Below are 15,406 nucleotides of genomic sequence, written 5' to 3' on the forward strand. Positions count from 1 at the left end.
TGTGTACACTGAAGGTGTACAACATGGTGGTGTGGTATACGTATGCCTCATGAAATGATCGCCACAGTCGCACTAATTAACCCATCCGGAACTGTGGTTGCCATTTCTTGTGTGGGGGACAACATTTAATATCCACTCTTGACAAATATCAAAGGTATGATGATACAACATAATTAACTATAGTCGCCATGCTGTAAATTAGACTCCTGGAACTTAATTCATGTTCTAGCTGGAAGTTTGTTATCTTTTGATTAACATCTCCTTCTGTTTTTTAAAATTTTTTATTTATTTTTTAGTTTAAGAGTTCTTTGTATATTTTGAATAACAGTTGTTTAGCAGATAGGTCCTTTCTAAGTATTTTCTCCTAGTTCTTTGCTTGTCTTTTCCCTCAAAGTGTTCAGTTTTATGCAGTGCTTTTTATAAACATTTTTAGGCTGTTAAAATTTTACTTTTATGTGTAATTTTATTGATTCCACAATTGCCTACGTGGATTATTCCATAATTTATTTAAAGTTGCCCTCTGATTAGAAACATGAGCCACAGCCATGGGGAGGGTGACCATCGTAAACATCGACCTAAAGAACGTCCTCGTGCATCTCTGATTTGCTCACTGTTTTGGTGTTGATGGATTCTCAGAAGTGACGTTATTCCATTTAATATTATAAATGTGTAAATAAAATCACCGTAATGTGTCATTTAGAAGGAACTACAATTATATTTTAACAACTTTCTTTGGCAATCATTATTACACATAATTAGTACCCTACATTTTTTCCTTGATATTTTCCTATTAACATTTAACATAAGCATTTTCCCATGTCATTAGTGCTTATAAAAATAATTTTAATGGCTGTGTAATATTTTATTTAAAACGTATCAGTATTTAATAATTTTAATTGCTCATACTTAGTTATTTTGATACTTCTATTAAAATAATTCTTCAGGAACATTTTTGCACAACTGTGTCTTTCTGGTTCGCTCATTATTCTCTTATAATACTTTCCTAAAAGGCTGTGATCAGAAATTAAAGCTCGTGAAGCATCTTGCCAGCCAGGTTTCCGGAGCCATCTGCTGACTGGTGCCTTCAGCAGGGTGAGAAAGTTCTGGATTCAGGGCCCTCTCAGCCAGGAGACAGTGGTGTTGCTGGTGCTGCTGAGTTTATAAGGGAAAACAGTGTTTTGTTTTAATTTGCATTCCTTTGATGAGTCGCATTTGAATAATTTGTGTTCATTAGTCATTTGTATTTCTTCTAGTAATTTTATTTATGCAGCCCTTGCCAGTTTCTGAATTGTGGTGCTATGGTTTTCCATTTGCTGCTAAAGATATTAACCCTTTGTGGATGAAAGTCATTTTAAGAAACATGACAATTATTTGTTAGGTTCCTACGATTTTAGGAAGTCGGCTCTTCAAAGTTAAATTAAGCAGATTGTCAAAAGTCAGGTATGAAGTGTCTGCTTGTGAAGCACTCACAGGCCATGGAGCCAAAATCAAATGTCATGCTGTTGCTATTCAGAGCCTTGTACTTGCTTTGAGCAAGAGTGGGAACGTAACCAGCATTAACCACTGGTGAGAGCAGGCGCAGAGCCCGGGGAAGGGACTGGAGAGTGGGCGCGCGACTGGAAAGGGGCCGGCCCTTGGGGGCTTCCTGTGACCACCTGACCTCAGGTGAGGGAGTGAGCGGGGCCGAGGCACACGCCCGGCGGGACCCGCGCCTCTCTCTCCCCGTGCGTACCAGGGCGATTCGGTTCCGTACAATCCGTCTGTATTTATCTTTGTGACTCTCTGTGCCTCTTTTAGGTTTGGGGGTTGGGAAAACCTGTCACTCTTTCTGCGGCAGTTTTTCCTCCCCTTTAAGCCTGGACATTCCCTCCCTGGTAAGGTGTTAAATAAGCTCTCGCCATGACTTCGCAGAAGCGCAATTCAGCCTTTCATATTTGATTCTTGAAATCTTTGGAATTAATTACGGTATATGTGTATTGTACAAATTTAAATTAATCCCCCCCCCCCCACAGAGTTAGCCAGTTGTCTGAGGGCAGGGGAACCTGAGTGCCCTGGGGGGACCGGTGGCACCTGGCAGGCTGGACCCGCGGCCATCAGCTGAGCCCGTCAGCAGCACGGGCGGCCGGCGTGCGTCCTCGCTGGCTTAGCTCTGACCGTTCATGGGCAGGAGGAGGCAGGAGCGGAGCACGCTGGGTATCGGATCTCTAGTTATTGTTTCACTGTTCTTAAGTATTTTCATCTGTTTGCTTTCTTAAAAAAAAAAAAAAGGAAAAAGTAATAGTAGGCCCTTTGAGTAGTCGCGCTTTAATTAGCTTCGGGAAGCACCTCTGCCCTGACCGCCGTGCTCGCCCTGGGCTGGGGGCAGCGCTCCACAGAACGCGGGCCTCCACCACCCGCGGCAGCGGAGGACGCCCGGGCGAATCTCTCAGAGATGCCCCACCGGGAGGGGACGAGCGCTGTCCCTGGGCCATGAGACGGAGCCTGTGGGAAGCCCACGACCGATGACAAAAAGAAATTCCACACAGAAAGAGTTGTGGGCGAGAAAGCTGACCTATGTGAGAACACGGAGAAACTTCACTGGACTTACGGTATTAATGAAGAAAATCACAAAACATGCTTCTTAATGGAGCAGCTCACAGTAAATACCGCAGAAGCTGGGAATGACCCTCTGTGGTTGGGAAGCGTGGGCCGAAATCAAATAGAAGCTTTAAAAAATAGAATATCCATGTCTATCTATATCTATCTACCTACCTACCTGCCTGCCTACCTAGATGTTGACAGATAGATGCCATGAACACAACCAAAAAACAAACATATAATTAGGAAAATACTTCTAAATTATGTGAGAAAGCATTACAAACTTTAATATATAAAAAATACTATGTAAGAAAAATGGGCATACCAACTGAAAGTGGACAAATAAAAAATTGGACACTGTCTAATCTTCTTAACAACCTAATAAATAAAAATAAAAAATAAGATACTATGTTCCCTATGAAATCGACAAAACTCCCGTAGCTGAGCGTGCTCGGGCGCGCAGGAAGCGGCGGCCCCCGGCGTGGTGTGGGAGCAGCAGGCAGCGGCTCAGCCCAGGGGGCCCGGCAGAGTCGGCTTCGAATCGTTGACCCACGTTGGGGCCCTTTCTGCATTTCCCGCCATTCACACACAACGAGAATCAGAACTGCACATAAAGCTCCTTTTTAAGTGTCGTGTAGAATAAGGACTAATTTGAAACAACTACATTTCCAGCAGCAGCGAAGGTTTAACTGATGGTAAGCTTATACCTAACAACCCAGCGGACCGCTGGATTTGAAAGAAAGCCGTCACGGCTCGGTGTGGAAGGACAGTCAGCAGTTCAAATACGGGAGCAGGTGCCGCTTGTCGGCAAGTGGCGTGAAGGGTTGGGGTGTGTTTTACACCTCGCTCAGGGAACAGCAGGAGAGATCAGGGGCCGATCCGGTCCTCGGGCCGGGGACTCCCTCCGATTGGGTTCAGAGGCGTCGGTGGGTGTTCTGGAAACAGACACAGAGATTAGAGTTTGCTGGCGGCGCTGTGTGCTCCAGTCCTCCCGGCCCGTTCCCAGTTCCGCCAGCGCGCCGGGGTCTCTGGGAAGCGAGCCGAGCTGGCCGTCTCCTTCAGCTCCTACCGCATGACTTTGACTATGGAATTCTTTCTTTCATGGCATGACCAGGACCATGACATAAAAGGAGAGTCCTACAATGTGAGAAGCGAGGTACCTAATTCTTTAGTTCAAAATCCGTAAACAGATTTATTTTCAGGTCATAGTAGTTGCTTCCAACAGTCTTGTGTGGTTAATTCATTCGGATCATCCTACAAATAAGAACAGAATAAGGGAGTGAATAGTAGTTTGGGACGAGGTCACCAACGCGCTTGACATACGGATGGCATAGTGGACGTTTTATGTTAACTGCCTGAACAAAAATCCTTTTGCAGGCAATAAACGCACACATATTAGGAGAAAGTAAGTTTGGGTGGAGACGAATTAACCAAAACATCTGGTTGCCGTGCTCGTGGCTGTTTCTATTGCCATATTTTGTGTCCTGGTCAAGGGTATGACTCACGCGGTGTCCAGAATCTGACCTTGAACTCCCGAGGGGCAGCGGAGCCTGACGCTGGCGCAGGGCGCGAGCGGGCGGCCTCCCCGTGGCTCGCGCCGCGTCGGGCGCCAGCGTTTCGCTTTGAGGTCTCCACGCTCAGACCACCGCACCCCTGGCCGCCCACGGCGCCCAGATGCGTCTTGTGTGGAGCACATCCCCACCACTCCAGCCCCCGCCGGGGTCTGAGTGCTCAGCCCCGACCAAAGGCTTCCTTCCTGCTGGAAATCCGCCTTCCAGAAATCCGCCTTCCGATTGTCCCCGAGGTAAATGATTGATTGGCCTTGTTCTTGAGCAGGACTTGATGTTTTTTAAGGTCTCTCACCTCCGCTTGCCTGTGAACTCCACAAAAGGCAGTTGGGTGCCACCTCCGCAGTTTGCTCCCTGAGGCGGTGTGTGAGGACCGCTGACCAGGGGAGGTGAGTGCAGGCACCTGGGCAGGTGCGTGCAGGTACTGGGGCAGGTGTGTGCAGGCAGGCGTGGGTACCCGCGGCCCCTCGTGGTTACTGCATCCTAGGATCGGATGGATTTATCAGCTATTTTATCAGATATTAAAAAGAAAACAAACATGGAGCAAGGGCATGATTTCTTTCTAAAATAATTTTTTAAAAACAACCAACGAGACTGTAGCAAGATGGTGCTTTGAGGCAGAGCAGGCCAGAGCCACCTGGGGCCTTGATGGCAGCGTCGCGTGCTCTGACCTGGGTCTGTGTGAGGTCGTAGTGTCCGGGCTTCTACGTGCATGTGAGTCGCAGTGACACGCGGGGTGACTGTCAGAAATAAGTAAGATTACCCTTTTCTTCACTTTCTTTCTGGGTTTCGTTAATCGGTATTAGAACTTTTTAGCTGATCCCCAGATAATTTCACTGTGGTTTATTATTTTGCATTCATTTGCATTATTCTTTTAGGAGGAGATTATTCATCCCATCTACTGATTATAGTCTGTTGTAGTGGGAAGTGATTTTTTCCAAGAGATTTTATTTTTCTCATTTTTTTTCTGTGTGAATTCTCTTTTCTCTGTGGGTATTAATTATAAGGATTTTGTTTTGTTTTGGTTTTGCCGTTGTCTTTGTGTCTGGTTTCTCTGTGGTTCTTTTTTTAGCGTTGTTGTTTGCTTTTTCCCAGTTTCTTTGATTACCTGGTGACTTTTCCCGGCTGTACCTGCGTGAGACGGCGGCGCTAAAAAGCCCGTTGACACCCCAGGCTGCCGGCCGGTGGCCGCTCCGTGCAGACCGGGGTGCAGCTGGCTGGCCGCTCCGCGTCCAGCATTTGGAGAGAGCTGTGGCTGGGCCTTTGAGTTCTCTGGTGAAGTATTCCTGCATGAGGACAATACGCCTGGCTGCCGGCCGGGGCCAGGCGGGGAAAGGGGCAGGGCGTAGCACCGCGCACTGTGCACACTGTCACTCGGCTCCAGCCAAGTCGTGCGAGTGCCTGACCCAGCGCTGCAGCTGACCCCCCCGTGTCCGCCAGCCCTGGGCTCTGAGGCTTTGGGTTAACTTTGTCCTGGAACTACCTCTCTCGTTGCAGGACAGTCATCTGGGGGCACAGTGGACACCGCCTGGACTCCTGAGAGTCTAACTGACCCTTCTGGGACTCTGGGAGGGAGGGCCGGAGCCCGGGGCGCATTCAAGTCCAAGTGCAGGAGAGCCTGGCCTGGGGTGACCTTGAACATGGGGAGGGCACAGAGGAGCCTCTTTATGAGCTTGGGGCACGTGGATGGTGGGGAGCGTGTGTGGAGTTGCATCCCAGTTCCATGGCTGTCGTCCGGCGGTCCCCCCGTGAGGCCCAGGGCCTGTCCCTGGGCGCGTGCACCCCGCCTGTGACGGCCACCGTTGGGGCATCTGCTCGCTTCTCCCAGGGCTGGGCGCTCGATGGCAACACGTGGCTTTCTCTCTGTGCCCTGTGCCTAGCACGGCGTGCAGCGGTGGCAGTGACCGTGGGAACGGTGGTGACCACTGCGACGTGCGCACAGCGCAGACGAGGGGCTGCGTCCGGAATGCGCCATGGACGCCCGCTGCTGCCCGCTGCCATTGTCCCCTGCTGCCACACTCATGTCCCCGCCCCACCGGTCAGCACCGCCCGCGCCGGGCGACGCCTCCCCCATTGCCACGTCCGGCTGCGGTCATGCCGCTGGCCCTGAAACGCCTCCCGCCCCCTCCTGGCCTCTCCTCCGGGTCCTCCGACACGCGGAGCTCTGAGGCTCTGAGGCTGTCCTCGCTCCGGGTTGGCCACTGGGGAGCACTCTGCCCCCGCGGAGCGGGCTCCGAGCTCGGCGGCTCCCGTCTGTCCCATGCCTGCCGCAGGGACGGGCCTTGGCCTGGGCCGGGTGCGGGGTCACCTGAATGCAGGCTTCTCCCATGTCTGCAGGGCGATGCTGGCTCACTGGCTGGGACCTGGGGTGAGACAGCCTGCGGGGACGCCGGCATGTGGCCTCCGCCTATGGCCTGGGTGTGCATACCGCCTGGAGCCCGGCTCCCAGCGACACCTGCGCGCAAAGGGCTTTCAGGACCGGCGGAGGCTGCACCCTGCAGGAGGCGTCTGTTTGCCGAGCGCTTCTTGTCTGGAGGAATCTGGAATCATTCTTCTCACCTTTGGGAAACTTTAACTTCCTCTCAGCCCTAAAGCATCTGTATCTTTAAGACACAGAAAATCCTATTTTGAAAAATAATTTTTTCATGTCACAAGGCATTTAATCTTTTAAGTACCTTAATTAAAATAGACATTAAACACTTCAGTTCTATGCTGGTCTCCTAAAAAACACATTTCACATTTCCAAGAACTATGTACCCCTTAGGGCAAAGGGTGCAGTGACCTCGGGACCCGGGGAGGACTTAACGGTGGCCGTGGAAGCCGGGCGCGGGGCCAGGGAGGGCTTCTCTGAAGAAGCTTTGCTGGAGCTGCAGCCAGGAGGCTGAGGAGAAACACTTTCCGTTTCGTACGTGGGAAAGGTCCATGCGATGCTCCGAAGCCGGAGAGGATTGGTCTGCTCCACGGGCCTGGAATATCCAGAGAGGGCGCTGGAGGAGGAGAGGGGTCGTCAGGGGCCGCGCGTGGACTGCAGGGCCAGGCCGGAGTCTGAGAATCATGTTGCCACCACAAAAGCGCTGAAGGGTTGTGGTCAAAGGGATGGCAGCCTTCGATCTACGTTTAGAGACAACGCATGCCACTTTGCACCGTGAGGATGGCTTTTCCGAGGAACGAAGGAGCCAGTGCTGGGGAGGGCGTGCAGAGCCTGGCCCCGCGCGCGTTGCGGTGGGGCCGTGAGGTGTGCAGCCTCCGCATCACCTGCCGCCCAGAGGAACCCATGTCCTCTGCGGGAAGTCGTGTCGGACCCTCCAGAGTCACTCACAGGATCGCTGCGCGGCCGAGCAGCGCCACGTCTGGACGTGTGCCCCGAGGAGCGGAAAGCAGGCTCTGCAGGGGTTTGCAGGACAGCGTCCACGGCAGGCCAGATGTCCCCTGGCTGGCCACTGGCTGACCACGACGCGGGGCGTTCGGCGGGAGAACCGTCACACGGTGCGTGCTGGCACGTGGGCGAGCCTTGCACACGTGCTCGGGGCATAACGCGCTGCGGAAGGAGACATGCTGCATGGGGCCTGGCGGCTTCGCGTGGGCAGGAGGCGGAACCGGCCCCCACGGGCGGGGAGCAGGGCCGTGGTGTTTTCATTCAGGGGGCGCAGAATTTCCACTTGGGAGAGAAAATTCTGGAGACGGAGCGTGGTGATGGATGCATAACAAGATGAATGTACTTAATGCTGCAAAAATAAATGCCAGCCACTCAGAAACAGCTAAAATGGTTAAAGTTCTAGGTTACATGTTGTTCGCCACAATAAAGAAGCGAAGTCACGCCGGGTGGGCGCGGTCAGGGAATGGTGGCGGTCACAAAGCTGGAGGAGGGCGGCGACTCGAAGTCTCTGGTGGGGAGCGAGGGTGTCGTGGAGGAAGGGGTGGCATCCGAAGTGAGCGTCCATGCGGGGCGCAGAGCGAAGACGGGGCGCCGGGGCGGCCGTGAGGACGCGGGCCGGCGGCTGCGGGCAGCGCCGTGGACGACGCCCGCGTCTTCGGTGGAGGCAGCAGCGCCGGGGCCGGCCGGGCGCCGGGGCCGGCCGGGCGCCGGGGCGGAGGCCGGGCTGGAGGCCGCCTGCGGCCGTCATCAGCGCGCGGCGGCTCGGGCCCCGGCTGCGGGAGAGGTGCCCGAGGGCGCGCGGGTACAGGCGGCGGGCGGCGCGCAGGCGCAGGGGACGCCGGGGGCGGGGGGCAGGGGTTGGGGGTGGGACCCGGCGGAGCGGAGGGGGCCAGGTCCGCGCACCAGGCCGCAGCGGCGTCTACGCGCAGAGCTCCGAGTCCCGTGTGCACGCGGACGGCCCCGGAGGCCGGGCCCCTGCCGAGGTCCGACGGGGCGCGCTGCGCGCGCGGACCCCGAAGCGGGCCGGCCGCGGGTCTGCCTCGCCATCCGTCTCCGCCCGTGAAGCCAGCGGGGTCCCCGGGGACCTGCAGGGGGCGGGCAGGCGGCTGGGGCTCCGGCCCCCGAGGCCCGGGGGGACAGCGCCGCCGGCGCCGCCAGGGCCGCGTGATGCCCGTGGCTCCTCCCGCGCCAGCGTGTCCCCGGCACCTCACGTCGTCTCTCGGGGGTTTCAGTCTGTCATTTACGACGCAGACACCACTGCTTCACTGTCAGGTCGTTTACGGCCACGCGGGTGACTGCCCGGGCCCCGGCGGAGGAAGCCGGCAGGTGCCGTTCTCATCGGGGTCTGGCGGGGCGGCCGGAGGTCACCGCGACGAAGACGACGTTCCGTGGAGCCGGGGGACCGGCACGGGCCGCGCGGCCGCTCGGCTGGCTGGGAGGGCCTTCCCGGGGCGTGGAAGCTCCGGTGGCACCCGGCAGAGAGCGGAGTGCGGGGACTGGGGGTCGCCCTCCGATGCGCGACGGTGATGAACTGCCTGCCCGTCCCGCGGGGACAGCGAGCGGGCCACGTCGCAGGGTGATGGCTCACGAAGGCGCTTCCTTCAAACACAGCGGCTCCCGCCTGGGACGCCAGCGCCCGCTGCGCTGCCGTCGATCCGTCGCTGTAACAGGCCCCTCTCGCTTGCAGTGTTACTCATGAACAGATGTACGACACATTCTGTATGTTGTAAAATATAATTGAAATAGAAACATTAAGATGAGCTGAAAATAACAAGATTAAAAAATATTCTTTTGTATTTTACTTATTAATCATGTTAATAGTCTTTTAGTCTTATTAGAATTATTATTAATGATTGCCTTTTCTTGGAGAGTTCTGTGAATGTCTTCATTATTCTGTAAATGTTGATTTAACATTTGAAATACAGCGATTTCAAGATCCATTTATTTTTAATCTTAAAACTTCCCATGGCCAAAAAAGACACTGTGCAGGGCAAGCAATGCAACTGGAGAGGCGGGCCGGTAGCTGGCTACAGATGTGATCCTCGGCCGGTAATTCCATCCATCAGTCACGCAAAGGTGTCTGCTGAATTCAGATGGTGAATTCCCATCTTCCCCGACGCCTGTCAGTTGTCCTGAAAACAAATCAGAAGGTGTTCACATTTTCTTTTCTTTAACAAATGGACTTAAAACCCGCTGCAATTATTCTCTCGTCGGGCTATTTTACAGGCAGAAAATTCTGCTGCTGGAGTTTAAAGGAGGCAATTATGAGAGAGTTTTAACAGGCATCTCCATCTTTTTTAGTGGAAAGTCATGTGATAACAGAAACATTTCCAAGCTTTATCTGTAAAGTGCTCTCTGCCGGGGACGCCTTTATTTCAAAAGCAGTTTGTTTTCCCTGCGTTGCTAAAATGCCACCTTGCTCTTGGTGGGACAGATTAAATGTTCTTTTCATGATGCTTCCCCAATAACTGTTATCGAGTAGCATACTCTTTACAGAAAAGGACAGCACTTTTGTCTTTGTGTAAGAAATGTGTAACTTCCGTAAGGTTGACAGCTGTTTAAGCACTTGGTCATGAGACAGCCAGGAAACATCTACAAGGCACAAACTATTTTCTTGGTCATTCCCCATCATATCACAGAGTGTTATAAAATGTCTGCTTTTTAAGTTGAGACAATCGATAGATTCATTTAACCTGTCACAGGAACTAGCTGTAATGTGCTGGGAGACGCTGCCAACCCTTCCAGCCTGGGGACCCGGCCTCCTCCCTCAGGATGCAGGTGGGACCCGGGTGACACATGGTGACATGTGCTCGGCTGCCCTTTATTGTGGGTTGAGTTTCGTCTTTTGGGTGTTTCGGTCTGGTTTTGTCAGTGAGCATGTGTGTGCGCACGACATACCTGTCTTTGGAACGCTGACTGTGCTCAGGAGAGACGAGGACAGGCAGAGAGGCAGGCAGAGAGGCGGCCAGGGCGCGGAGGGCTCGCGCCGCGCAGCGCGGTCAGGCGTGGGTGGAGCGCCGAGCAGTCCGTGCAGCCTCACAGCGTGGCGACTCCAAGCGTTAGCCTCGGAGCCGGCCTTTCTCGACGGGCTCGGCGAAGTGCGTGCCCGCTGCCCGCGCCGGGCCCCGCGGCCCAGCGAGGCGCGCCTGTGGGCGCAGAGCGTGATGTCTGAGTGCCTCTGCCTGCTCCCGCACTGTCCTGCCCTGCGGACAGCGTCACCCTTCCGGTCGTTGCCCCATGTCAGCGGCAACAGCAGAAATCGGTCTCGTCGACCAGACGGCAGCCAGGACCCTGAGCGCCCCAGAAGGTGGGGGCGGGGCGTGCGGCGAGGTTTCGGTGCTGCATTTGAGCTTCTGTCGTTGGCTGTGCCCGCGGTGACGAGACAGGCGACGGCATCGCGCCGCGCCTCGAGGAAGCTCGCTCGCCTCTTAACCCGCAAATGCACATTCCATCCAGCGAGCAAAATGAAGCACAGAAAGCCGAAACGGGCTTGCGGGTGTGCCTTACTTCCCCGTTTCTGGGGGCCTTGGGGAGTTTCTAACCAGCACCTCGTCCTCTGCCTGTGGTTCGTCCGTCCTCACAAGTCTGATGCCGAGATCGCACCTGCGTTTTCAGTCTTGCTTCTTCCCAGGGACAGAGCTGAACCGGAGCAGGAGCAATTACAAAAGCCCAGAGCCGCTGGCGAGGGTAGAACGTGGCTCGCTGCGCGAGAATCACGCTCCGGATTTCTGTGTTCTCCGTCCTCGCGTCAGCCCCGAAAGCGCAGTTTCACTTCTCCCAGATGCCCGGGAGAGGAAGTGACTCCTGGACTGTCCGCTATGTGCATTTCAAAACGCTGAAAAAGCATCAAATGGCCAACAATCTCAGGAGGCAAATTCGCTATTTCCAATCACCCAGGAAAAGCAATACTCTAAAACTGTCAAAAACAGGGATACATTTCAAATAACAATGTATGAGGATGGATGTCTACAGCATAGTCTTGAAGGGGTAAAGTTACCTTCAAATCTTAGTTTATAGATTTATTTTAACTTTTTTTAATCAAATAATATTATAAATTAGTAATTAAGTAGAAACCAAGAGAGAAGGAAAGGTTTTTCTCTCTGTCGCCTGCCATATCCCAATTTCCCAGACTCCTCGTTGTTCACTACTGTAGGATGACGCTGTGCCGAGGCCACCTGCCGTGCCCACCTGCGGCCCGGGCTTCGTTCTGCAGCGATGGGGTAGGCACACGTGCCCCGGGGCCCCCCGCGCCAGCAGCGCCTGCAGGCCAGGGTCCGCCCTCATCTTCCTTCAGCGGCAGCTCATGTCCGTGTTCGCACACGCTGCCCGCATGGCCACTGCCACTGCCGCGCCGAGCATGCCATCCAGCTAGTTCTACGTCACCACGTGGGCCGACTCAGGCTCCTCGGGAGCATCGACACCTTGTCATTTAGGGCTACTCGGCATGGGTCTTTTCTTCATCACACCAAAAATGCTCAGACTCTCAGAATTCTGTGGTCTCAGCAGCTGAAAGAGAAGTAGCATAAAACAAAAACAGACGCATGAGAGGCCCCCTCTCAGGGGTCAAGGGTTATCCGAGCAAGAGTGTGGCCTCGTCCGGGCTCCACGTCGCATTCACGCGTGTGGAGAAGCAGCGTGAGCCCAGGCGCTGCAGGTCGTGGTGGGTGGGACCAGCCGCTTTTTACCTCGGCAGGAGTAAGCTTGTCTCTGGCGGTTTGTACCTCGGTATGGAATGTCCTCGAGGGCTCGATAGTTTCCCACTCAAACCCGGCACCAGGTGGAAAGATGCTTTGCAAGTGTCAATTGATAATCATGCCAGGTCGATTCTTGATGATATTAGAGCAATTTCTTGATTAACAAATAACGGGGACATTAGGAAAGGGCCACTCAAGCTGACCCATCATCTTAATGACTTTGATTTATCAGCCAAAAAAAACAAATGTTGAACATAAAATGGTAGCGCTCATAGCTGACCTAATGTTTTACAATTGAAAAGAACTACCCACTTCTCAATCGTTTGGAAAAACAACATTTCATGATAAATGACATAATAGAAAAGAGAACCCAAAGAAAAATCTCAATTCGTTGTTTTATTCCAACTAATTTGTATGAAAGGCTAAAGTAGAAGAAAATATTTATTTTTTTTAGAACATGCTATTTTTTCATTATGCACTTAAAATTATATATTTTGTAGTCTTCCTATTTGTACACAAATCACAAGGTTTATTATTAACAGTTTCCTCTTTACTGTACTTGTAAATGTGATTGCCAGGATCCCAGCACCCATGAGTGACCTAGCAAGCAATTCAGTGCTCCAGCAAGTAAGAAATTAATACAAACAATAATGGGAAAAAAAGAGTTCAATTTCAGAATATTAGCACACATCTGCTATCAAAGGTCCAGGTGAAATTTTCTGATTTGGGGGAAATTCCATGATAATAGGTATCGCATTTCCTAGTAAATAATGCATTGCCAGTGAACTCTTGTCTCTTTCATCAAGAAAAAAATGGTATCTGTTTCAGACTGTGGCACTGCCGACTAGACGACTCAACATCTGTGGCCTCCCTGGCAGCCCACCCATTCAGATTAGGGGGCATGAGTGCCTCGCCGTGTCCCCGGGCGTGGGGGGACTCCCTGGACGGAGTTCCCGCGCAGGCCTCCCGGCAGCGATGGGCGGTGTCTGCCGCTCCCCGACACACGTTCGGAGTAAACGTTTTGTTTTCGGGACGTCGTGCCTGTGACGCTGCACTTTCAAGGGCACCGATTTCCTGGAAATACCGCAAAACGCCATGTCGTGTTTCCCGGTTAGAATGCTGGCAGATCCAGTACCGGTTCCTGTGGTGACATTTAGTTTCTGTACTCACTGCTTATTTGCCTGGAGGGAACAGCTGTCCTACGCTGTGGTGGCAAAGTCACGGAGAGAGCGCGCGGGGCATCGGGGACAAGGTCATGGCGGGAGTGCGTCGGGCTTCGGGGACAGCGGTGCGTCCTTCCCAGGATACTCAACTCGGGGGAGGGAAGCATGTGGGGAGTGGTTTCCCTCCAAGGCACCGCTGCCGTCCGTCCCATGGGTGCGGGGACTTGGTCTTTCTCGTCTCACAGACAAGCCCTGCACCTGACGAAATCATAGAACCTGAGGGAGGTAGAGATGCAGGCAGTGGCTCGGGGTGTGAACTGAACACAGAACCGTGCCTCTCGGTCAAATGCAGAGACTGGGAAGCCGGAGAGCATCGGTTCCATAGCCTTTTTCCCGGCCACCCTGAGTTTGGGGTGACGGTTAGAGTCTGACCTTAAACTACTCTGAATGGTCGCTGTGATCACCCCGGGGTGTGTGAGCTTAACTCCACCGTCGCCCCTCACATCCACCCAGCTCGCTCTGCCCTGGCCAAGAGGAGAAGGCAGATTAAGAGGTTCTTAAGGAGAGGGCCAGACCGTCGACTGCTCAGGATCGTCTGATCCCATCTATCCGTGGGAGCTGTGGCCACTGACATTATTCAAATTGAACTGAACCATCTTAAATACAAAAGAATGTTCTTCACATGAGAAATAGCTGCCTATGCTCGAAGACATGTGGTGACGATTGCGTAGACCAGCTGCATGAAATTTGTGCCCAAAATGTTGTGACAGACAGTGGCCCACCTGTGAGTTTACTACCGTGGTGGCTGCTGCTCAGTTATTCGGAAAGGGACATTTCAGAGGCGCGACATGCGCTTTGCCTTCACAGCCCTGCGTGGATGTCCTTGGGGTCAGTGTGGGGAAGAAGTGCCGTCCTCTGTTTGGGGAGTTGAGATCCTGAGGGCAGGATGATCTTTTTTAAATAATATTTTTAATTGTTCAATTAGAGCTTGCATACAATATTAGATTAGCGTCAGGTGTGCAGCCTAGTGATTAGTCTTCTACATAACTCGAGGGGTCTAGAGCCCGCTGGCTCGGTGCACAGTTGCTGCGACCTGATCGGCTGCGTCCCCTCCGCTGCACTGCACAGCCCCGTGACTCTCCTGTAACTGCCGATTTGTACTTTTTAATCCCTCCCCTTTTTTCCAACCACCCCCAACCCCCTCCCGCCTGTTAACCTTCAAAATGTTCTCTGTATCTATGACTTTGTTTCTGTTTTCTTTTTGTTATTTTTTCTTTAGATTTCAGCTGTGCGTGAGATCATATGGCGTTTGTCTCCGTCTGACCCCGCTCGGCACACTGTGCCCCGGGTCCATCAGCAACAGCTTTCTCCGCCCTTCTCTTCCCACCCGTGTGTCTTTTGATCTGGAGCGAGTCCTGCAGGCAGCACAGGGAACAGTCTCGTTTGCTCATTCATTCAGCCGCCCTATCCACTGATAGGAGCACTTAATTCTTTTTTTATTCGAAGTACTTATTAATAGTTACATAGTTATTGCGATTCTTTTTTCATATCTTTGATACATAATTTTTCTTCTTAAAGAAATCCCTCCAACATTTCCTGTAATGCTGGCTTGGAGGTGGCAACCTCCTTTAGCTGTTTCTTGTCTGGGAAGCCCTTTATCTGTCCTTTGATTCTAAATGGTCGCTTTGCTGGGTTGAGTCATCGTGGTTGTAGGTCCTGGGTTTGGATATTTTTATGCCACGCCTTTCTGGGCTGCAAAGTCTGCTGAGACATGCGCGGACGGTCTTATGGGTGCTCCCTTGTAGGGAACTAAGGGCTGACCTTCTGCGATTTTATCCGGCGCTATAAACCGCAAGCTGGCAACAAATTATTCATCTTTTCCTTCAGATAGCATTTGTAGATATGTTAGAAAGACCCAGCACAACCCCGAAATGATACTAAGATGGCGGAATACGCGTTGGAGGAGGAAAAGCGCTGAGCCCACGCGTGCCCTTGCAGAGGACACGGCGGGGAGCCCGCGGTCGCGCT

The 15,406-nt window shown here is 52.9% G+C and overlaps 1 protein-coding gene across 2 annotated transcripts in view; it reads left to right on the forward strand.

Moving 5' to 3' along the window:
• MMP16 (matrix metallopeptidase 16) overlaps positions 1–15,406 on the forward strand; it is a 120,830-nt gene that overhangs the window by 58,621 nt on the left and 46,803 nt on the right. The gene's annotated exons all lie outside the window — the stretch shown is intronic.

Source organism: Rousettus aegyptiacus, unplaced genomic scaffold (assembly GCF_014176215.1).
Source record: "Rousettus aegyptiacus isolate mRouAeg1 unplaced genomic scaffold, mRouAeg1.p scaffold_m13_p_15, whole genome shotgun sequence".
Classification (NCBI taxonomy): domain Eukaryota; kingdom Metazoa; phylum Chordata; class Mammalia; order Chiroptera; family Pteropodidae; genus Rousettus; species Rousettus aegyptiacus.